Source organism: Panthera tigris, chromosome C2 (assembly GCF_018350195.1).
Source record: "Panthera tigris isolate Pti1 chromosome C2, P.tigris_Pti1_mat1.1, whole genome shotgun sequence".
In the NCBI taxonomy this organism is placed as follows: Eukaryota; Metazoa; Chordata; class Mammalia; order Carnivora; family Felidae; genus Panthera; species Panthera tigris.
In genome coordinates, this window is record NC_056668.1 from 60,300,050 (window position 1) to 60,324,610 (window position 24,561).

A 24,561-nucleotide genomic window follows, 5' to 3' on the forward strand; every position below is an offset into this window, starting at 1 on the left:
TCACAAACCATGAGATCATGACCTGAGCCGAAGTTGGACGCTCAACAGACTGAGCCACCCAGGCGCCCCAAGCTTTTTTTTTTTTTTTTTTAAGTTTATTCATTTATTTCGAGAGAGAGAAAAAGATGAGCAGGGAGGGGCAGAGAGAGACAGGGAAAGAGTATCTGTGCTAAAAGCATGGACCTCGATGTGGAGCTCGATCTCATGAACTGTGAGATCATGGCCTGGGCCGAAATCGAGTCCCACGCTTAACCAACGGAGCCACCCGGGTGCCCCTCATGATTTAACTGTTATTTTTTGGAATAGCACATGACATACATGTCTGTATCCTCCACTCTGCTAAAACACCTTTGGCCAGTGGGATTTAATCTCATTTTTACCTGAATAGGTTAGCCATAAGCATCTTATTAGCCTAAACCTCTATATAGACATTTATTAATTTTACAATTTTAGGAGAAATTTTTAATCTTAGTCCTAGAAGATTTAAATGAGATAACACAGGGTATGTTGAACCATATAAAACTGCCATTTCTGTGGATGAAAAACTGACAAAGTGAAATGGTTCAACCTGTGGTAAGTATTCAAATGTCAACTGTGATTGCTCTTGGAGAAGCAATTCTCACTTTATAGTCCTCCCTTCCTGTAAATATTTCACTCATGTGAAATGTATTATTGGTAAGTGGTGCTGGGGGATGGGGCTGAATTTGCCCATGATTTTAATTTATAATACATAGGCTTTCTTAATTCTTACCACAGCAGGTACCTCCAAATGATACCACAGAGACAGCCTGGAGAATGGGCTTTAGAAGATGAAATTCATAGTCCCCAGATGCACTTTTAACTGGACAGCTTTTAAATGGAGATCAAATCCATGGAGCAGATTCATGGGTTCTATATTGGTCTCTTATTGTTGCTTAACCAAGTATTACAGTCTTAATGGCTTACAAAACAGGAATTTTTTTACAGTTCTAGAAGACAGAAGGCCCCAAATCAAGGTGCAGGACTGCATTCTTTCTGGAGCTTCCAGAGAAGACTCCCCCTTCTCATCTTCTCCAGCTTCTCAATGCAGCCTGCATTCCTTGGCTCATGGCCCTTCCTCCACCTTCAGAGGCAGCTATCTTTCATCTCATTGTCTCTGAGGTTCTGCTTCATCCTCACATCCTCTTCTCTGATTCTGACCCTATCGCTTCCTTCTTCCTCTTCCAAGGACTATTGTGGTTATATCAGGACCACCCAGATAATCCAGTATAATCTTTCCATCTCATGATCCTTAACTAACATCTGCAAAGTCCCTTTTGCCATGTCAGGCAACATATTCACAGGTTCTGAAGATTAGGATAGAGAGGAGTTACCATGCTGTGTATCACAGGAACCAAAATTGCCCAGATACCTAAATTTCAAATAGCAAGCAAGATAGTATTTTACTTCTTTAAAGCTCCCATCACGGTAAGCTGCATAGAAGGGTTTACACATACCCTCATATAATTTTTAAAGAGACGGAAATTTACAACTCTTCAGCTTCCCTTTTGGCACATGCGTATGGAAATCATAGTCTTACTTTTGGTTTGTAGTGTCTTATTTTACTCCTTTACCCACTTTCAGTTAATCCTTCTTCTATTCCAACTGGTCCCTTTTTGCAGAATTCATACCGCTATCCCTAGCCAAAGAATGATCAATATGACAAATTCTCTCAGCACTACCTTCTACCAACTCTGAGAATAAAAGGTTGGGTTTTTTTTTAGCCAAGAACCAACCAGGAGAGTTTTAGTGTAGCTCATCACACCTTTCTGTGCCCTTCCTTTGGGCACTAATATATACAACCTGTCTCTGAGGGCTAACCAGCATTTTCAGGTATTGACACAAATGACTCCACCATGAGAAATCCCTTCTTTCAGCTCCTTGTTTGGATAAATGTAACTCAAATGTCTTCCTTCTTCTTTCACCTAAAATATCTGCTCTCTTGACCTACATCTCCTCTGTCCACTATCTCCTGTGAACGCGAGCCCTCACACATTTAAGCCTCCGCAGCACGGGCCCATCGTGACAGCCTAACATCCTTGTCCTGCTGGAAACTATTCAGCATCCAGAGGACCATCTTTATGCTGATAACACTAAAATATAAAATAATGCCAACAGCTGGTGCTACAAATGGCTTTTAAAAACGATGTTCATTCACTAAAATTCCTCTTGCTACTTTTGACATGAAACACGCAGTCTCTAATTATTCTGATCAAGACGGTGAAATACAAAAACAAACTTTAATTGTGTTTAACAGATATTTAATCAGGACTCACTGAACTACAGATTAAAGCTGAAATTCATAAACCATAATTACCCGATTGTCGCAATCTTTTGGTCCACATTCTCCTTCCGTCTGGGCGTCTGGCACCTTGCCCCGAATTTCTTTTACTGTCTTCTCAGCTTCGTTACTGTTCATGTTTTTCCAGCAGAGATTTAGCACAGATTACAAAATATCTGTTCTTGGCAACTTTCTTCATTAGCTTTTTTTCCCCCTTGCAAAAAAGTTTATTTATTTATTTTTTTCCTACCAGAGTAGCTGGAACAGGCATACGTTTAGGGTGCTTCTGTGACACCAACTAATTATATAGTTATCAGGAGATAATATGGTAGCGATAACTAGCGTTACTATAGTTATCACGTAGGTATCATGCAATTTGTCCAGTATGCCAAGCGGTATGTCCCAGTCACCATGTAATTACCTCATGTCACTACTGCATTGTTTTATGGAAAATGCTTATCTCTCCCTAACAAAACCTTTCCACCACATTTGAAAATAAGTAATAAAAAGAAGTGGAATTCTGAGTTCTCATTTCCAGGACTGCTCATTTCCAGTAAGATGTCACGTGAATTAAGAGAAACACCTGTCCTCTCCTAAAATTTTGGTTCAGGAGCAAATGGAGCACTTCTATTTTCTTTTGCTTCATTCCGTCCAGGTGAGAGAAGTAATTACCAACAATACATACATTTTCTTTTTCTTTTTTTCCTAAAAAAGCAAAGTAACAAACAAAACATACCCAAAAACCCACCGCACCCCACCCTATTTACTTAGGATTCGTTTAGTCTGGCACTTCCCCCCTACTCTTCCCTTTCAAATCTCAGTCACTCACATTTGTTTTTTCCTAGAATTATGGTGTAAATCATTCTTAACAAGCTAGCTTGAAACTTGTCTCACTCGGTAGAAACATTTAACGCCACTGTAATTGAAACACGGAACTGCAAGCTTGAAACTCTTTCTAACTATTTTTTTTGGGCCACTCTTCAGAAGGACACACAGAGCTTCCCTTGCCGTGCAATAACCCCTGTGTCACACAGTCAGGATAACATCATAGACCAAGGCAAGAGGATAAAGAGAAGGCTCTGGCAAAAGAAGAGGTGGGTGGTTCCTTTGTTCCCCCCAGTTGGGCCCACAAGCCTATGAAGCAAGGACTGCAGTTCCTACTTATTTATCTCAAGTTCATGGCTTGAAGTCTGACCTCACTGAGACCTCTGGATAGGGCATTCCACCGAGAGTTCCAGTTTGAAACAGAATGGAGTGGCTTACTCTGCGGCACAGATGAAAGCTGTTTCCAATTCTGCTTTTATTAGTCACCTCCCAGTCTGATAGCTGCCCATTCAATTGTACACTTAACTCAAGTTGGGGTAAAAATCACCCCCAGATGATTTAGAAGGGCCTGAAAAATTGCTATTCCATCCCAGCGCATTGTTCTTCAATCACATAGTTCCTCTAAATACAGTTGACAGCCTTTGAGATGCAAAATGCATCACTTTAATGTAGTAGAGGTCCCCTTCACTGCATTGCCAAATCTATTTAGCAGAATCTTCTTGGAATAATCTGTCCCTAGACCTGAGGATGCGCAGTGATTTTAAGCATTTTAAGCTAACGATAATGGTTAGTGCTGAGAACAGATGTACCTGGCTGTGATGTGATCTATTCCAGTAGGCTTTTATGAGCTGTTCATTCCTATTGACTTAGCATTTTATGTCTGTGCTTTTGCCTGGTGTGATGGTTGCATAGGGGTGTCATGTGTGTATTTTCCTGATGTGTGATGGCTGCACAGGGGGCTGTGTGTATTTTCTCACTGCAATGGCTACACAGGGTGTTGCGTGTGTGTTTGCCTGGAGTTATAGCTGCACGTGTTACTGTGTGACTCTTACCCCCATTTGATGCCTGCTTGCAGGGTCCTATGTGTATCTTTTTCCTAGTGTGATGGTTGCACTCGTTGCTCTGCTAATGATGGACATTTCTAGCGATTATCTATCTACAGGGTCCTGGGGAAAGAATTGCAGTAAAATCAATAAACAGTGCTAGACAAGCCCTTGTAAACATAGAGTAACACCCCTGCATAAATGCCTTTTCCTACTATAACATGTTAAAATCCAAGTGCTGTTACCGTATTGGCATCGGGATAAAATTTCTATGGTCTCTCCATCTCTTTCATATATTGCAGTTGTTTGGGTGAGTTTGAGATTACTGCTGTCTGGAGGGCTTTTACACATGAATCCATCTAATGACACTTTTCACTACATTGTCCTACATATCACCTCTTATACTCCACCCTGACTTGCTCTGGTACAATAGCTGATGTTCTGAAAGCGAATATGCCTTTCATTTATTCCTGCAGTCTCACCAAGCCCTCCCCACATGCCCCCTACATCACGCACGCACAGCTCCCTCCCTTGCCTCCCTGTAGTCTCTGTATCCCTCCCGTGTTCACCAAATGGAACTGACAAAGGAAAGAACCAATGAGGTTAAAATCTTTTGAAACCCCTGGAATACAGATGAGCTGGGAGGCATCTGGAAACAAAACCAGACACTTGAAATCAAAGAGACAAGTAAATTACTATCCTAATCTAGGAAGAATAACTAAAGGTGTCAGTGGGGTTCCATTGATAGCACTTGGCCCTGGGCCAGAATGCCAAGGGTTCAAACTCCACACCAGCTTTGGGCTCAGGCCCAAGACTTGCCACTGCAGGGCGCAGCAGCATGTGTGGCAGTGTTAAAGGTGTCAGCCTTCTGCAGAGAGCTTAAGTCCAAGTCCTTCTGCCTGCTTGTCATTATACCCCAGAGGGATGCCGAGACAACCCTAGCTTCCTCTCCAGTGCCTTTCTCAACAGGACAGGCTGTGGAGGAGCTAGTGCACAGCGGCAGTATTTGCTAATATCAGTATTGTACATTTACTGAAATGCCCCTTTTCTGATGAGACTGCTTGAAGGAATAAAGCATGTGCAAGAAAATTCAACAACCCACCAAAAAACCTGATGTCTGGCCTAAAGATTCTTCCATCAATGCAAAGAGCTAAGTTTGGAAACCTAAAACCACGTGTCTAAATGAAAGGAAATGTTTTCATTGGAACAGCTTACATGTCTGGTACACTTGCATAAAAACTATTGCATAGCATTTTAGAGCTAAAATTGCTATAAAATGCTTAATACAGTAAGAATAATTATGAGATTTTGCACGCACAGCTGGTATACAACTAAAGTCTCAGCCACAGATTCAATGGAGCATGGGAAAACCATTTATAAAAATTCCTAGTATGCCAGTTTAAGTCACCATCAACAGCCCATCAACACTTCCTCCATTCTTTAGGTGGATGGGGAAGAGATTTACCTGTTAAATGCTTTATTTCTTCTTTCATGGATGTCATTAATACTTTATTCAGGGAATTCTAGTTATTACTTGACAATAGCAATATAAATTATAACAGGACACAAAAGATTTGAACCCAAGGCTTCCTTCCCCATTGAGCATAAGGGTTACAAATATAATAAATAATGAACCAAAAGACCAAATTATGAGGTCTACCTGCAGTACCCTCCCACTTCTTTTACTTCTTTCTATCCCTTCACTTCTTCTTATCTCCTCTCTTCTCTGAGATTCAAATCTCTGAGTGACTTCCTGGGTGCTCTGCACCCTCCCTCCCTCCCCCACCAGTCACAGCCCACCTGGCCTGGCCTTGCCCTAGGTAACACCTCAAGGACAGAACTCTTCCTTCTCTTTCTCCAATCAAATTATAATGGTTCCTTCCTCTCCATTCCTTTTAGCCCCAACTAATAATCACTTGAAAGGAGCTAAAGTAGTTTGAATGAGCTTTTAGTGGTTAATAATAATTTAATATAGATTATTTCTATATTTAAAAAAAAGTGAATTTAAGAGTCAAGGAAGAATTTCTTTATTGTGGCCTCTTAGGGTCTATAGAAAATGCCAGACCAGGTGAGATGATTCTAACCAGAGGAATTTCGGGATGTTCCATCGCACTATTTTGGTCAAAGGATAAGAAGCCACTGTAGATATATGGGAACCCCCCAGAGGGACAGTCTGCCAACACAAAGCTAACATGGTACAATATAAACTGAACTGGACCAGAATCATGAAACCGAAGTTTGAGTATCAATAAACTTTGCCACCAAATGTTTGGGGAAATCATTCAGTTCCTTCAGCTGGGAAGTTAGGCCCCTGTATTAGCAAATCTTTATGGTTCTTCCAGCTCTAAAATGAGGGTCATGTCATGGCTCTCTGACTGAGGGTCAGTTGGCTCCTCTGGTTTTGCTGCTTCTTCCAGCTAAAATTAGAGGTTCTGAATAAAAATGGTTACCAGTAGTTCCACATGGAACCTAACTAAAGAAGTGTTGAAGCCCATAAGTAAGTTTTAAGTTCTCTGTTTACTAACTACATATACTACCTTTGAGCTGGCTCCTTTATGCTGTACAGCTATTTTCTTAGCATTTTGTTTTTTCCCATGTATTAATTCAAAAATCATTAAGATATTTTTTTTAATGTTTATTCACTTACAGAGAACGAGCAGAGGAGGAGCAGAGAGAGAGGGGGAACACAGAATCCGAAGCAGGCTCCAGGGTCTGAGCTGTTAGCACACAGCGCGATGTGAAGCTCAAACTCACGGACCAGACCGCGAGATCATGACCTGAGCCAAAGTCAGATGTTCAACGGATTGAGCCATCCAGGCGCCCTGATTCAACAATCATTTAATGAGCACTTTCTATATATGAAACACGGAGGTAGTCACTAATGATATAGCTTCTCTGCTTCCTAAGAAGCACAAATGAATCTACTGTTTTTGTCCATTCTCTCTGTCTCTCCCCTTCACTTCTATGAGTAAATACATATACCTCTAAAACTATAAAATTAGTATAGAAAAAATAAGAGGAATTAAATTTATCTAATCTGCACCCAGTCCAAAGTACTGTTTATCTTCAACAAAAGAATATGATAATAATTTTGTATTAGAAAATTATAGTCATTCAAATATGCACTTCAATAGTATCAATGGTATTTCTCAACATGTAGTTTGAGGTCACTGATTTACATTAAGGACAATAATTTGGGTGGCAAGAAAATTATAAAGGTGAAACAATCTCTTCTATAGATAAAATTCTTGGATAAAATCTGAGACTCCTATAAATAGCCTCTGAGAAAGTGAGAACACAGAGTATTTTTGTTTAGTCTTTTTTCCTCAGAGGATTTAGGGTTCTTTTCCCTCCAAACTTTCTTTCCTGAATTAATAATAATAACTGCCATTTGTTGAGTACATATTAAATTCCAGGCACTTCCAATACATTACTGCATGTTAAGAAAATGATTCTGTAACGTAGATATTATTACTCTCACTTTAAAGATGTGAAAACTGAGGACCAGGGAGGTGAAATAATTTGTCAAAGATAATACAGTGTGCAGAGTTAAACTCAGGTTTGCCTTGGTGAAACATCGTTCCATAAACATTTCTTGGTTCTACCAAATCTAACTCTATTTAAAAAATAAATAATCTTGCTTGAATGCTTTGTTCGCAAAAGGGGAAACACCCTTTACATTCTTTCTTCCCATTCATTCATTGCATTACATACAGTACAATGAAAACAAGAGATGGTTAAGATTTTTCTAAGTAGGTCTGGCTACCTTTTCGTATTTATTTGGACTGAGATGAATAATTAAATTTGGGGCTCTCAATCAAAGGGAAAGAATGAGCTATTTGCTATCTGAATATGTGCTTGTTATTAATTGATCAGACATGGATAAAGTGTGCCATTACAACTATATTTGTGAGGTCTGATTTATGTTGTTCTATTGCATATTACTCTGTGCTGTTTTTCATTTTCTTGCACTTTGGACTTTTTGTTTTGTTTTTATGAATTTAGTCACAGTTGGTTGTGTTTTGAACTTTATAAAAATGTAATACTCAGAAAATTTAAAAAAGAAAAAGAAAATATTTTCAAAATGATGTCAAAATCAAATCTACCCTCACTAATTTGATTTGTAGGAAACGGAGAACAAAGTATTGCAAGCAGAATGCTTTTAAATACATCCTAATTACTTCAATGTGCAAATGCATTGACTAAATCAAAGCATGCATTTAACACTTTGCACTTCAATTGTGCTTATTCATCTAAGTTCTATAGATAGCAGGTCCACGAAGAAACAGGAAATAAACTTCAGTATAGCCAATCATTCCACAGTTATAGGAGCAAAACTACTGTTCTGAAGTTCAAGCTTACCTGTCAAGTAAGCTCACTTTTGGACTAATACAAAAGACCACCACTCCAACTAATACCAAGTAACAAATAATTTACTGCAGCTACTCAAGTTTTCCTGATTAACTCTGTCTTCCCTATTCTTCCCTTCTGCTTTCAATGGGGCAGGACGAAGGAGTGGGGGCAGCAAAGCCCCACTTAAGTATTCAGTAGGGTGAGTCCTGGGGAATGATGCCAGGGGGCTGCAGGCGATATGCAGTTGAGGGTGGGAGGGAGTCATGATGTCGGGGTTACCTAGAGCTTGATCTGGGACCAGCTACACCAGAATCATCTGAGGAGCATGTCAAAAAGACATATGAACTCTAGAGCAAATCAACTAAATTAGTGTGTCTTGAGGTGGAACTCAAAGATCTACATTTTAAATGAGCTTCCCAAGTAATTCTTATGCTACTAAATAGGCTGAGAAACACTGGCTTATGCACTTAAGTTCTCTGATTCTAGAACCAGTGTGAGCCCTGATGGTATACCAACCCTCTGTCCCAGTTGTCAAGATACAAGTGCAAGTACAACCAGCTGTCCTGGGAGGAATTAATTCTGGTAATAATAGGCCCAAAAGGGCTTAGCCAGGCATGATGCTGTCTGACATGCAAGATCTCATCCAGTCTCCACAGCAAGGACTGTGAGATAAGCAATACTACTATTCCCATCTTTCACTTGAAAAGATCAAATTCAGAGATTTAGTAACTTTTTGTGGGTTTCACACTAGTCATTGCAGGCACTCTTAAGAACTACACTACTTTAACTCTTCGCCTTGTGCCTTGCAGAAAAATATGTTCTTGAAAGATACTTACTTCTAAAGATGTTCATGATTTGGTGATAGCATCATTGTAATGGAACTTGCCTAAATGTTAGGAAAATAATACATAGGGTGTGAACATTTGAAACCAAGTTAACTTTTCCTTCATTTATCTTTATAGATACTGAAGTCATCTAAAGCAGCTAATCTTTCATTAGTTCATTCAACAATCATGCACTTTGCCAGATCCTGAGGTAACAAAGATAAATAGGACATAACCTCTACCTTCACTGGATTACAGTTCTGAAAAAGAGACGAGCTTGTGTACAAGTAGTTCTGGGTTAACTTGTAGTCAGTCAGTGGAGGCCTGAGCTGGAGGGAGAGTGGTTCATTCTCCTGGCAGAAGGGAAAGAGGGTGCCGTCTGGAAATGTTTAGTTACTCCAGCACTATGCCATTGGCTAGTGTAAGGAATTTAGATTTTTAAAGATTACATTTTCACTTACACAGTTTTGTTAGAAAAGGAGTGGACTAAGTTACTTGAGTATTTTGAGCCAATAAAACTTTATCTGGTTCATTCTTTCTGGCATCTAAGTGGGTTTCTTTTTTGGCTAAGTTCTGTGTACAGAGCCAAGTAAGTTGTTATGTTTATTCATTCTTACACAGAGTAGCCAAGATTCTATTCTTGAGATGGGTGCCTGATAAATGTTATCAGTAGTAGTTTATTCTACCAATAAAAGTGACTTTATGTTGACATATTGGCTGTGTCCTTTACTTCATTTTCCTATGTCTCAATTACTCAAAATGTTATTATTAGATTATTAAATTATTACAGGATGAGAAATTTTGAAGTTAAAAACAATTGAAAACATAAAGAGTGATCTAGATTTCTTCCTTTATGATAATCGTATATACATGTACATGTGCTTTGAGCATATTAATGTCAGAACTGATTGATGGAGTAAAAGAAAATGAGGTTCTAGAATGTTAGAGCACAAGCTGAAAACCTGAGGCAAATGCACAAGGATCACAAAAGAGAGAGAGAGAGAGAGAGAGAGAGAGAGAGAGAGAGAGACTCTGAGAAGCACTGAGCAATAGAAACAATGTGATGTGGCTCAGGAAATACACACCATATCATATTCAATATGATCTAATTCCAAAAATCTGTATCACAGATATTTCAAAAGCTTAATACATTGGAAAGCAAAACATTTTAATTCCATTAAGGGTGATAAATATTAAACATATATTAATTTCTTAAATTGAATTATTATCAAATTTTAAATTAATATTATTTAAGTTATTTGCTGTTTGCTTAAAAATTTTATTTTTTATAATTATTAGCATATTTTTAGAACATTTAGAAACTTTAAGAAAAAGAAGAAAAAAATCACTTAATTTCACCATACAAATGTGGTTCACATTTTAATGTATTTCCTTTGATTATAACCAAATATTTTCATTTTTATAATTGGATCATGTTATAGGTATACTTATACCTATAAGATTCTTATAATAGGATCATGCTAGGTATACAAATTTCTTTTGGATTATGCACTTTTAGTTACATTATTTCATGAACATTTCCTAGTAAAAAAGTTCTTTAAAATATCTTTAATAACTACGTAAATAATACTTGCTATATGCAAAGATGACTACGGATGTTCCATAATTTGTTTAATAATTTCTCCAATTAAATATTTTTTAGATTTTTTTTTTAGGATTTATTAGGATTTTTTCCCCCTCTTCCACTTTTGTAAATGACACTGTGATGCACATCTTTGTACATAAATCTTGGTCTGAGTTTCTACCCCCAATAGATAGATTCCTAGAAGTAAAATTATTCAGTCAAAAAGATACATTTTTTTAAAGAAAGGTTATGGATGATATATTGCCATTTTACTTTGTAGAATTTAGTGTCAATACAATACCCCCACCATCACTATATGAATGCCAGTTTAACTGCACTCTTACTAGCATTGAGAATTATTATTTTTATAAGTCATGCCAATAAGTGCTAGTATGTTATAATACTTTTTCACATGTTCATTAGACATTTGCATGTCCTCTTTCATAATTTTTTTCTTTTAATAATCTTTTTAGATTTTTTAAACAAATAAATATCTCAGTATCTTCGTATCTTTGCTTCTATTCCATCTCTGATATTATCACTATATACTGCCTGTCTGTATTCTAGATTTCTTCTATTCTGATTCCTTCTTTATATTTATAATATAAAACATATTAATACAATATAAGGTATATTATAAATATAAAAAAGATGCAACTCTTTATAAATAAAAAAAAAAACTGACTCAAAGCATTCAATAAATTACCCAAGAGAAGAGAACCTGTTAAATGACAGAACTGGGACCCAAAACCGTCTCCTGATTCCCAGTTACAGTGACTTTTAAATAGAGAATAATAAAAATCATTTCTACAATGTAAAGAATAGAAACAGCTAAGAAGACTGTTTAATTTCAATCTGTTCTTACATACAAAATACTATTAAAATCATGCCACATAGGAGGCTTGAGTATTCTTATAAACACAAATATGCACTTCTTATAAATCGATCAAATATGCCATTAAAATTTCCATAAAATTTGCACATCAGCAAATGATCCAGTTTATACTAGTTTGCGTTTTTTTTTTTGTTAATCTACATTGTTTCATTTAATCTGCTTTGCTACAATAGAAGCATCATATATTTTTAAGCATGTTACAGATCATCATTAAATTTCTTGGTACTATCTAGTGGTGTTCAAAGGAAAATCCAATTTCCTAGCAACTTCTATAAAGAATTTCCTTTGACTATGACTGGGGATTTTAAGAACTATCCTTAAAAAGTAAAACAACAAGAACTACTGCAAAATGCCTGTATTTAAAGAGTAAACAACATGAATTACTGTGGAAGAACATGGACCAATAACAATTGAATATGATTTAATTATTGATATTTAGTCACTATTTCATATTCAAGAATCACACATTATTTGCCAAATGAAAACTTAACAGTAGTCGCTGAGTGAGAATGGGAGTTGCCAGATATATTTATTATATGTAGGGGTAAGGTAGGATAAGAAGGGGCAAAGGTGGAATTAGCTGTGAGTGAAACTAACTTTGATAGAGGCTCATTGATTGCAAAGGGTTGGCTCACAAAGCAGGTGTCTGCCTAATAAAAGAAGTAAAAGAAAGAGTATTTACTAAATCATATGGTGGCCCAACAGTTTATAAAATCCAAGGTAGCAGTAGAAGTAGATTCTAAAGACATTTCAGATACGTTTTCTTTCTCTGTATGTATTGTACACAAAACAGGTCCATTCGTTTCATACTCAACACCTATTTATTAAGTACCTACTTTGTGTTAGAAGCTCTCTACTACCAAATAAATGATTTAACTTTTTGCAATTATCCCCTCTACAGCTGTATCATAAAACTAATAATAATCTGTAACTGACATAATATGTTATAACAAAAAATGGGAAACTGAATAGGAGGAGAAATAAAGAAACAGCATCCTAAGTTTCTCATTTCATACAGCATACAATTTCATTAATGATGATAATTAAAGAAAATAGGGCTGGATTTTTAAAAAATAATAGTAATTGTTATTATAAGAACAAACTATGCTTTATAACTTCTAAATTGCTAGATTAATAACAAATAGAACAATCATATATCAAAAGAGAAAGGAAAGAGAGAGTGAGAGAAAAAGAGAGAGGGGGGGATAGAGACATGATCAAGGTCACATAAAAAAAACCCAGACAATATAAAATAAGATTTCTGAGGTTTAGGAGCAGGTATATTTTTACAATAAATAACAGTTAGTTTATTTAATTTATTAAAATAAACACTATAGCATAGGTTTTTTTGTTTTTTGTTTTAAACACAAAATCTAACCAGAGGGTAGTACTTTAAAAGCACTAATTTTGGGTGGAAAAACCTGAGTTCAAATCTTACTTTTGCCATTTACTATTATAACCTCTTTCCTAAGGGGGAATTTAGCCTATCTGCCTCAATTTCCTAGTTTATAAAGTGGGAATAAAAATAACTGATTATAGAGAGGACTGAGTAAGACAGTATCTATAAAGTTTAGTGTCTAGTACAACTAGACATTCAATAATAACAACTGTTATTTATAATATTTGTTTTAAAATGGTATATCTAAATAAAAGAGAGGTGAAATCAAAGGAGTACCACCTGAGATATACTGTTAACTAAAAAAAATTGATATGGTATAAAATGAGAAAATCAAAGAGGCAGAGTTGAATTTTAAAAAGGATCATTTTTACAAAGAAACTAAAAGAAGCAAATGGGGCTGAAGCTATAAGCCTGCTCAAATCTGGACTCAGAAGCACACAGACATGGCTGGGAGTCTAGCGGCTCTTTGGAGTAAATGAGGCCAAAAGGCTCCATATAAAATGGTGGACCTGAGCCTGGCTCACTACTTCAGCAAGAGGCTGCAAAAAATTTGGCTAACTGCTACGTTGGGCAACAGCCTATATAGCACTTTAGGCCCTGAGAAGTAGAAGGATAAAGACACAGCCTCATGATCAAATATCCTTAAAGAGATAAAGCTGAAAGCTACTGGTACAAGATTTGGATTGAGATTAGGAACCCAGAAATCCCAATAAGAGGCAACTGAAAAACCACTAGCCAGGGATGCATGAACAAAGAAAGAAAAAGAGGAAGAAAGAGGACCAAGAGGCAAGTCAAAAAAAGCCTTATGACCAACATCAACCTACAAAATAAAATTCTAAAACATAGCAAGAAATCTAATGATAAGAAAAACAATGAATAAAATTAATAATTGGAACATTCACTACAGGTGAGTTTGATTTTATAGAATTGTCTGACAATGACCTCAACATGAGTATGCTTGTGATGCTCAGAGATAAGAAATCATACTTATAAGAGAACAAGAAATTATTAAATAAAAACATAGAGCAGTAAGATAAGAATAGGTGAATAAAGAACCAATAGAAATCTTAAAAATGAAAAATATGTTCATTGACATTAAAAATGCAATAGATAGGATAATTTAAGATTGGGCAATTTCAAGAAGAGCATTAGTGACTTGGAAGGTAATATTAAGGAATTCACTCGAAAAAAAATCACAGAAAGTAAAATATATTTTTCAGAAAATGAAAGAGCAATTGAAATATGTGAATTGACTAGGAAACACCAATATACATCTTACAAAATCCCAGAAGAAAATGGGGGTAATAACAAAGAAATAATAAAGGAAAAGATAATAACTGAGAATTTTCTAGCATTAGAGTCCTGATATTAGAAAGTATACCCCGAGTTCATGACTGATAATTCAAAATAAATCCACATCTAGACACATTTCAGAGAAACTATAAGACATCAAGGATATAGAAAAATTTTTTTAAGTCACCAAAGGGAAAAGGTAGACTAACTACAAAGAGATGAAAACTGGATTGATAACAGATTTCTCTTAAGTAATGATAGTTGAAGAACAATTGTGTAAGATTAATTGAGTAATATCCTCTAATGCTGAACAGAAATACCCAGATAAATTGCTGTTTAAGACAAAAGATAAAATAAAGACATTTTTAGATATATAAAAAGAGTATACTCCCCGGGGCCCTCCCTAAAGAATTACTAAAAGATGTAATTCAACAAGAAAAGTGCACCCGAAAGGAAGCCATATCATCCAAGAATAATGGCGGACACAGTAATAATTAAAATATACGAGAAAATATAATTAGGCATTAACTATAAAAATCAATGATAACCACTTTTGCATATATTTAAAACAAACAGGTAAAACTAAAACTCCATTCAGTACTTATAATAACAGATTGGTAATTAGTAAGTAGATAAAACATGCTACATGCTAGGCACCTTTTTTACATTAGGCAGAAAATCAGAAATACTAAAAAGTGGACTTTATCTTTTATTAGAAAAATATATAGTTAGGTATACATATAAAAATTTTAATATGAGCACTGAATAAATAGATAACATGTCCTAGGTCACAAAAATTAAAAAAAAATTTTTTAATTAAATCCATATAAAACACATCGTCTCATTACAGGCAATTAAATTCAGAATTAGTAATAAAAATAGAGTATATTTATGTTTAGAAAGTAAAGACATATACTTCTAAGTTAAATATAAATCAAAACAGACATTACTAAATATTTAAAATTGAACAAAACTACATACCAAAACAAGCTATGCGGCTAATGAAAAACTTAGAAAAAAGTTTAGAGACTAAAGTTAACTTTAAAATAATAAAAAGCATTGAAATTGAATGAGTAATAATTTAACTCAGGAATCTAGGAAAAGAAAAACGATCTAATTTTAAGTAGACTGAAGAAAATAATATTGATAAAAGCATAAAGTAATGATATAGAATATAAGAGGCAATAAAGAAGATAAAATAAAAAGACAGTTTTTAACAAAAGTAAGTGAAACAGAAAAATGTCTAACAATGAGTAATAAAAAAGGCTCACATAAATAATATTAGGCATAAGAAGGGGACATAATTAAATATAAAATTAAAAATCTAAGACTATTATGAACAGTTTTATACAAATAAATTGGAAAGTGTGGATTAACTGGGTTTTTTTAAATTAAAAAATTATTTTAATGTTTATTTTTGAGAGAGAGAGAGAGAGAGAGAGTGAGCAGGGGAACGGCAGAGAGAGAGGGAGACACAGAATCCCAAGCAGGCTCCAGGCTCTGAGATGTCAGCACAGAGCCTGACATGGGGCTCAAACCCACTAACTCTGAGATCATGACCTGAGCCAAAGTTGGATGCTTAACCAACTGAGCCACCCAGGTGCCTTGATTAAGGATTAATTGTATATTTTTCTTTAAAAAAAACAAAAAACAAACTTACTTCCTAAAATTAAGATGAAATAGAACACTTGAATAAACCAATAACCATGGAAGAAACTGAACTGATAATCAGAAGTCCACCCTACTCTACCTACTCACTATGGACAGAAAATACCAGGTCCAGATGATTTTACAGGCAAGTTTAACCAAATTTTCAGAACAGGTAATCCCGATTTATATGAAAGCTATTTCAGAAATAGAAAAAAAAGAAAAAGAAAAAAATGAATGTTGCTCAACTTACTTTATGAGGCTAGTACCACTATAACACCAAAACTTTACAATAACAGTTTAAGAAAGAAAAATTGAAGACTAATCTCCCTGTGCAAACATATTACATAAAATATCAGCAAATTAAACTCAACCGTGGATTAAAAAAACATACCAGGACCAAGTAAAGTTTTATTCCAGGAATGTAAGAAATGTTTAATATCAGGAAATACATTAGTATCATATAAAATATTAACATATTAATGGGAAATTTTATCATATTGATGCAGAAAATACATTAGATAAAATTCAACTAGTATTTCTGATTAAAAATGCATTGCAAACTATAAATAGATGGTGGCAAGTTCCTTAACACAAAAATTCCAATTTATCAAAATCCTAGGCAAATATCACATAACAGATATTCCTAATATCATTGCTTTTATTCAACATTATATAAAAGTCTTAGTGCTGCAATATGACAGGAAAAAGAAATTGAACACTTATGAATTAGAATTGAAGAGAAAAGCTGTCATTATTCACTGATGATACACATACCTATGTAGAAAATCTGAGAGAATTTTCAGTTTAGTCACTAAAACTAACAACAGAGTTAAGCAAAGTTTCTGAATATATAGTAATGATGACCAATAAACAATGAAATGGAAAACAGACTCTACATAAGAGCTCAAAGATCCAAGTAATATGAGAAGAAATCTAACAAAATAGGTTCTAGCAAGACCTTTATGGTAAAACTTATAAAAAATTAATAAAGAACAAGAATAAAGATCTGATTTAGTAGAGGAATATAGTCTGTTAATGGGTAGAAAGACATAATGTTATCACAATGTCAATTCTTCCCCAGGTTATTCTCTAAAGTTAATGTCACTACAAATAAAGTTCAGCAAGGCTTTTGCAAAACTTGACCAACTAACCCTAAAATTTATATTGAGTAATAAAAGGCCAGAAGGAGCCAAGAGAACTTGAAAGAACAATGTAGAGATTTGTCTTACCAGTTAACAAGAATATTATAAAGCTATGATAATTAATTATAATTAATTATGATCATTATAGTGTTAACACAGGGATAGAGAAACAAATGGTTGAAATAAAGATCCTAAAAATAGATTTAATGTAGGCAAAAGATAGCATTACAAATTAGTGGGTAAGAATGCCCAACTTGTTAAATGGTGCTGGGATAATTGGGTCATCTATGGAAAAAAGAAAATGGGGTGCATTTAAAATACCACATACAAAAATAAATGCCAAGTTTACAGATCTAAATGTAAAAGGCAAAACTTTGAAACTGTTAGAAGAAAATCAAGGAAGGTTTTCATATGGAGGTATTTCTTAAATGACATAAAAACACAAACTATATATATATATATATATATATATATACACACACACACATATATATACACACACACATATATATATACACACACACACATATATATATATACACATATATGTGTGTGTGTGTATACACACACACACACACACACACACACACACACATATATATAACATATATGTACATGTTTTTAAAGTAGGCTCCACGGCCAGCATGGGGCTTGAACTCACTACCCTGAGATCAAAAGTTGCATGCTCTAACTGACTAAGTCAGTCAGGCGTCCCAGCACAAACTATAAAGGAAAATATCAATAAACTTAACTGCATTAAAATGAGAAGCTTTAAAAAAATAAGCTACTACAGACACAGCTAAAAAAGAAATTACACATTAGGAAAATATATTTGCAATCTCTATTACCCAAAGGATGATAATCCAGAATACTACAACAACAATCCAGAATACGACAACAACCAAAACCAAAACCCAAACCGGTCCAAATAACAGTAGCAAAACAAATAACCTAATAGTAAGATGGGGAAAGACCCAAACAGGCAACACACATGAGAGAGTCCCGATGGTTTATAAATTAATTTTTTTAAATGAGGCATTATTTAATACCTAACAAACTGACAAAAATTTTAAAAGTCTAGCCATTCCAAATGTTGTGAAGAATGTGGAGAAGTTCTCATGGGTAGTTAATGAGAATATGAATTGCCACCACTACCATTTTGGAAAGAGATTTTACATTCCTAGTGAAAGTGAAAATGCATGTTTCTTATAGTTAAGCAATTCTTCCTGTGTAAAAATATGTATAAAAATGTTAACTGCAGTATTTGTTGTGATTGGGAAATACTAGAAATAACGTTCAACAATGAGAGATTCAATAAATACATTCTAGTGATACCTACAGTAGAATACATTTTATATAAGCCATACTATGGCTTGGCTTGTGTAAAACTAATTCGTAGTGATAGAGGTCAGAATAGTTTTGCTTGTTTTCAACCTCATGTTAAAGCTTTGGAGAATATCACACACGGGAGGGCACAAGGACTCTTCCTAGGTATTGTGAATGTTTTGTATCTTGGATTGGGTGTTGCCTCATGGAAACACACTCACATAAAAGCTCATCAAGCTATCCACTTAATTTATGTACATCATTGTATGTAACTTAGAATAATAAAAGACAAAAAACAGTTTTGAAAATAAGTGTGCCAAATTAGTTAAGGTTTGTTCAATTTGGGTGCGGGATTCTTGTATGCTCATGTTATTCTTTATATTTTTATGTGCTAGAAATATATTACTTTAAAATAATTGATAAGGCAAAGACTACTGCTTTTCCTAACTAGAATTAATCAAGGTGAAAGAAGGCACTAGTGTCACATTCTTTTCACTGTCCCTGACAATAGACCCGACCCCAATACTCCAGGAATCAGCAAGCGGTTCACAGCCGTTTAAACATACTTACAAAGTGCTCATTTTGTCAAACCAAAAGCAAACCTTTCATTTCTTGACTATGTGTAGAACCTAGGCTTTCTTAAGTGAGTGACTGGCAGCATATATTGTTGATGTGGCGCTACCAGTGCACAAAGATCATCTATTCAGGTTTTCAACAAAGTGGGGGATGCCTCGCCAAGTGGGGGACAAGGTGGGGGATGCCTTGCCAAGGACTTTTCTGATATAAATCAGCAGGTGGTTTGGCATCAACATTGCTATTTGCTCGTGCGTTTCACCTCTGGTTTCAGAAAAGAAAAAGAGACGATACCTTTTCAATGCTGTTTCAAGTCGACCATATGGAAAGCAAGGTTTTATTCCAGCCAATTCTCTTTCTCTCAAAGCGTGGAGGAAAAGTGCCAGTCACTGCTACACTCGCCACCAGCCACGGTACAGATGTTTGGAAAATGCAAAAACAGAGAAATGAAACAAAAAGAAAACCCTCAAAAATAAAGTTTTGCATAAATGAAAAATAGAGTATATAATTATCATAGCTGCAAAAAGGTAAATGCATTTTTTTAAATTTTCCCCTTGTGCTAAATTAAAAGAACCAAAACAAACAAAAACATTGATGTCTTAATCAGTGTTTTGTTGGGGAAACTGACAAGGACCAACTCAAACATGGCTAAAAATGGGAATAAAAAACAGATTTCTTTTAATCTGATAAAAGATTTTTTGTCTCTAAGAATGTTAGAATATGATCTACTTAAACGAATATTTATTAAAGGAACAGACCGTTTAAAAATATGTTTTCAGGTGCCAAAATGGGAATGGAGAAAGTGTTTCCTTGAAACCTTGTAAGAGAAAAAAATTCATTGAAATTGTAATGGTTCCTTCCATGACTCAGATTAAATACAGCTTAGGAAGAAATATCTCCAAACTATTCAAACGTACGTCCCTAAACTGGCTTTGCCAGTATGCAACCCCAGTTATTCCAAAAATGAATGCCCTATTAGACTTAAGTACATCAATGTAAGTTATTCAAATGAGAGTGTTTGTTTAGAAGAAAGTTTTAGGCCTTGATCTGCCACAATCTCTTTGGGTATCTTCATTCATGTTATTAAACATCTTTTGGTCTCAGTATCCACCTCTCAAGCGTGAGTATGACACAAAGTCACTATCATCAAGTTCCTTTCCAGCCCTAAAATCCTATGAATTTAATGAGGTTACTCCAGCAAAAGAATTTTTCTTTTATTTCTTCCTTTCTTTATTAAAATAAATAGACAAATAATCAAATAAGTAAGTAAATATATATTAAAAACACATACACATACACATACACTAATCAGCTATCACTCTGAATAGGAAGAGGGTACGTTTTTTATTGTTGGTACCATTATCTATTCCCTAATGTGTATTTAAAAAGAGAATTCCCATAAAAAAGATTTTTATTTTTTTCCTGAATCAAAAACAGCATACTATTTCTTTGCCATTTAAGTTCTATTAAAAAGGAAAACACAAAATCATTACAGAAATCCTATTAAGGAACTTTAAAAAACAAAGAAAAAGTCACTAAAATTCCATTTAAAATTCAAATAATTTGCTTACAGGTGTTCTTTTTCAGAAAATGTAAGTGCCCCAACCTCAAACTACTTCCTCCTCCTTTTCTGGGGACAGATCCTTCCCTGTGTAAAACGTAGGACCCTGCCTCACACCCTTCCCACCTGTCTTCTGAGGTAACAAAGCTGAGGTATCGATTGCAGCATGAGATATTTGGGATGGGAGTAGAACATTTCATCTGGGAGACAGTACTGTGGTCAATTTGCCAAATCTAAAAGAAAGGTAAGCCCCATCACTACTTTGGCAAGAAATATGGGTTCCCGTGGCTGAACGACGATAACCATTTTTACACAAGATGGTTAAAAATGAAAGCACCTGAGGCAACAGCCAGAAAATAAGTCTGAGAATGCGAGTTCTTCTCATCGATAGTTAAACCAGACAAGACAGTATCATTGCACCTTTAACCAAGGGTCTAAACGGAATCCAGGGCACCTGACACCTTGATGAGTAAGAGAAGCTCAGCTCTATGAAAAGGCCAAAGTCTTAGGGCCAATGCTCCATTGTTCAAGGGCCGGTATGCCCAAGGCACCAGCAGAGGCAGAATGCAACAGGCAAGTCTCCAGTTACAGGCTACCGCTCAGCTCTGTGTGCTGATAAGCCTGAGACCCACCACACTGCACACTCAAGGAAGCTCAAGGGTGGGTCCCCCACGGGAGGAGGGCTACACAAACAGTAAGGCAAGAGTTGGAAGTTGCACAGTGTGTGAGCACTCCCTGCTGGCAGCTGAGGTTGGAGATCAACGGGGAGTGTGTTAGAGAGGGCTAATGAAAGTGTCTGCAAGGAGGCCAACGGACATTCCTCACTTTTCAGGGATAAGAGCATGGCTCTGACTAGGTTTAGATAGTTCCAGATGCTATTCTGAATGGGGAGGAGGTTAGGAGAAGCTGCTAATAGGGGGAACTCCAAGAACTGGCAAAAACTATGTTTGAAGCTGGCATACACTTTTCATTAACTTTCCCAGCTATTAATATTTTATGAAGTAAATACAGGTCTGCATGTGCACACGTGTGTGGGGAACGGAAGAGGTGCAGTAGGAAATGAAATCTCTGTGCATCTCCCTTTATCCCAGCAAGAGACTCCTTGGGACAGTGCAACGTGTTTGCAACATTTACAGTTTCCCAGGAAATCCTACCCATAACCCTGACGGAACTGCCTGGTGTGTCCCCTATACTGCTGCACCTAAGTTCTGAACAGGTGGTCCTTGTTTATCTGTACAGCCTGGGGCAACAACACTGGTATCTCCCTAGTGCTCCGCTCTGTTAGGGTTCTTCTGTAGAATAAGATGAAGGTCAAGATGGCAGCCTGCTAAAAGCAGCAGTATTTCAGTTGCAGGAATAACTTGCTTGTCATCAACTTGTTAATGCAATAGTCAAACATTTCTTTGACATGCACAGTATCAGCTAACTTCAGCAGATAAAGGGTCTAGAACAGGAAGATGCTGCAGATGCTTTAGCTCCGAGGAAGGCTTAGCAGAGCCAAAACGTCAGCAGGGCCTGTTTGTTCCATCCTTTCCATCGGGCTCTGTGAAAGAAATGTTAGATTACTGCAATGACAAGTTTGTGACAAGCAAGTCATTTGTGCAACTGGTGCGCTCCTGTTTTTATCTGTTTACCATTCAGACTTGTGAATGCCATTTCAAGCACTTACAGGATTTCTGGCTCCCATTAAGGGGAAATGGTTCCTCCATGTTTAGAATTTTCTGCCTCAAAGAGAATTACTAAGCAATTATTTATTCCTGTGGTCACAGTGTCACACAAAAGCACTCTTGAGTTGTTTAGTTGGACTCTGAATCATGAAATGGAGTCCTGCAGACTGGATAGCTTGGAGCATCAGAAATTTCTTGTCTAGTTTATTGGAATGACTACAAAGAAAGCCTGTGAGAGTCAATAAAATTGTGGCCAGCTTGAAATACCTTGCTCTTTTGCTCTGGGATCATATATCAAGGCCATATGCTTCAAGGCACATAAACTCACTTGTAATGAGTAGATCCTGGGAAGCCAAGGCCTGACTATGTCACAGACACTGACATGTGATCTAACATATGATAGTTTTGGTGACAAGGACTGCTTTAGCTGTTGAGAAGGGAACTGACACAGCTTTCTCCCTGTATCCTGTGGGTAATCAGAGGGCAAGTCCAAATCCAGAAAACATTTTAAGCATGTGGTAAAAACTAATAACAGAATATAAAATTTCCTGGGGGTCATCCTCTCTAGGCTGACTTTTTCTCAGTAAATGGAGACCCTGGCAGATTTTAGATCAAGATTTCTAGATTGATTCATTGGATTCCTCATCTGAGATCACTGAGTGACTTTTGGTGAGTCATTTTAACCTCCCAGGAAGACAGTATAAAATAATATCTTGTTCACTTGACATGAATGGGCTCAGGGTCAATGTTATAAAAGATGAAGAGTGCCTTCAGAGTTCAAGAACAAGAACAGTATTTCCTAGAAGTCATGTATTCTTTTTATGATTTGAAATATTTGCACATTGTTGGTACTGAATTTACAAACCATTGTAAGTATACCTTTTAAAGAACGGAAGCATGAAGTTTTGAAGCAGGGAGATAACACAGTATCTGGGGAAGCAGGTCAAAGCTGAAACAGAGTGTGGAATGTCAAGGACCAGACAGAAAGTAATGACGTAAGATGAGGCAGGGTTTGGTGTAAGTGACCAGAAAACGTTACGAAAATGGGTAACAGTCCTCACTGAATAAAAATTTTATTGTTAATAATTATTTGCCAGACACTACATGTGTTACACAATTCACATGTGTAATATAATCTTTAGAAGAGCTCAGTGGTGTATGCATTATCAATTTTTTTTAACATGTGGAAATGAAAACTTAGAGTAATTTAAATACTTTCCCATAAATCTATCTGTTAAGTAGCAGAGGATTGAAACCAACTTTCCTCACTTTAAGCCCTTAGACTCTTAACCACTAGAGAACTAAAGTCATTTCCACTACCTTCAGAAGACTTTTCTCTCTCTGGTGTACTGGAAAACATTTTAATCTGTAAATGTAGATATTCAAGATTTCATATAAAGGGGCCAGTGAGAATATTCTGGCTCTAGCTGTGTTGCCGCCCTTTGTAGGCCCCTGGGAAAGCTGAGCCTCATCAGGATGTCATTCCTTTTGCCTCAGCCTGACCTATTCCTACTTGCATACCCTGGGGAAGAGGCGAAAGTGATTCCAACCTAATCACGCATCTCTGCTGTGAATGCAGGGTGTTTGGCCGCATCTCCTGTGTCCATGCCAACCCCTTTCTCTCTCTTCGTGTGTGCAGCCTTTAGTCCCCCTACTCGTTGCTCCCATGTTACCTCCAGGGAGCCTCCTTTTGTCACTTGTCTGCTATTCTTTTCAGGTGGGGGAAGGGGTGGACATCTTTCTTACCATGACAAGGATCTCTGAAACAGTCTAAACTTCTAACTTTGCACAGAATGTATCCTTTGTTCAGTTTTCTGCTTTGTTTCTCTTTAATGATAGCTTTGCTACAGGTCCCATTCGAAGGAAACTTGGAGCTATGCAAATCAAACTGGAAAGCAAGACTTTGCAGCAGCTCCGTCTTTAAATGAGTATATGTCCAAGAGGTAGAGACCTCTGAGGGAGGCATGTCTTCCGAATATTATGTGTCAAATAGCTGCTTTCCTTGTAAGAGTGGCAAAGAATAAGCTCAGTGAGATCTGTATTAACATTCCCTCATCTCTTTTTAGTGTGTGTTCAGAGTGGGTCACAAGAGCATTTAGCTCACAAACTGTTTCGTTTCTTTTGTT

At 36.2% G+C, this 24,561-nt stretch overlaps 1 protein-coding gene across 4 annotated transcripts in view; it reads right to left on the bottom strand.

The window, feature by feature from the left end:
* ZBTB20 (zinc finger and BTB domain containing 20) overlaps positions 1–24,561 on the bottom strand; it is a 761,798-nt gene that overhangs the window by 212,392 nt on the left and 524,845 nt on the right. For 3 of the 4 annotated variants that reach the window (XM_042998568.1, XM_042998567.1, XM_042998569.1), the window contains exon 11: positions 19,502–19,599. The gene's annotated coding sequence lies outside the window, so the exon portion shown is untranslated. Of the gene's footprint in view, positions 1–2,335; positions 2,514–19,501; positions 19,600–24,561 lie in introns of all 4 variants that reach the window. The other variant, XM_042998566.1, reaches the window with a different exon arrangement.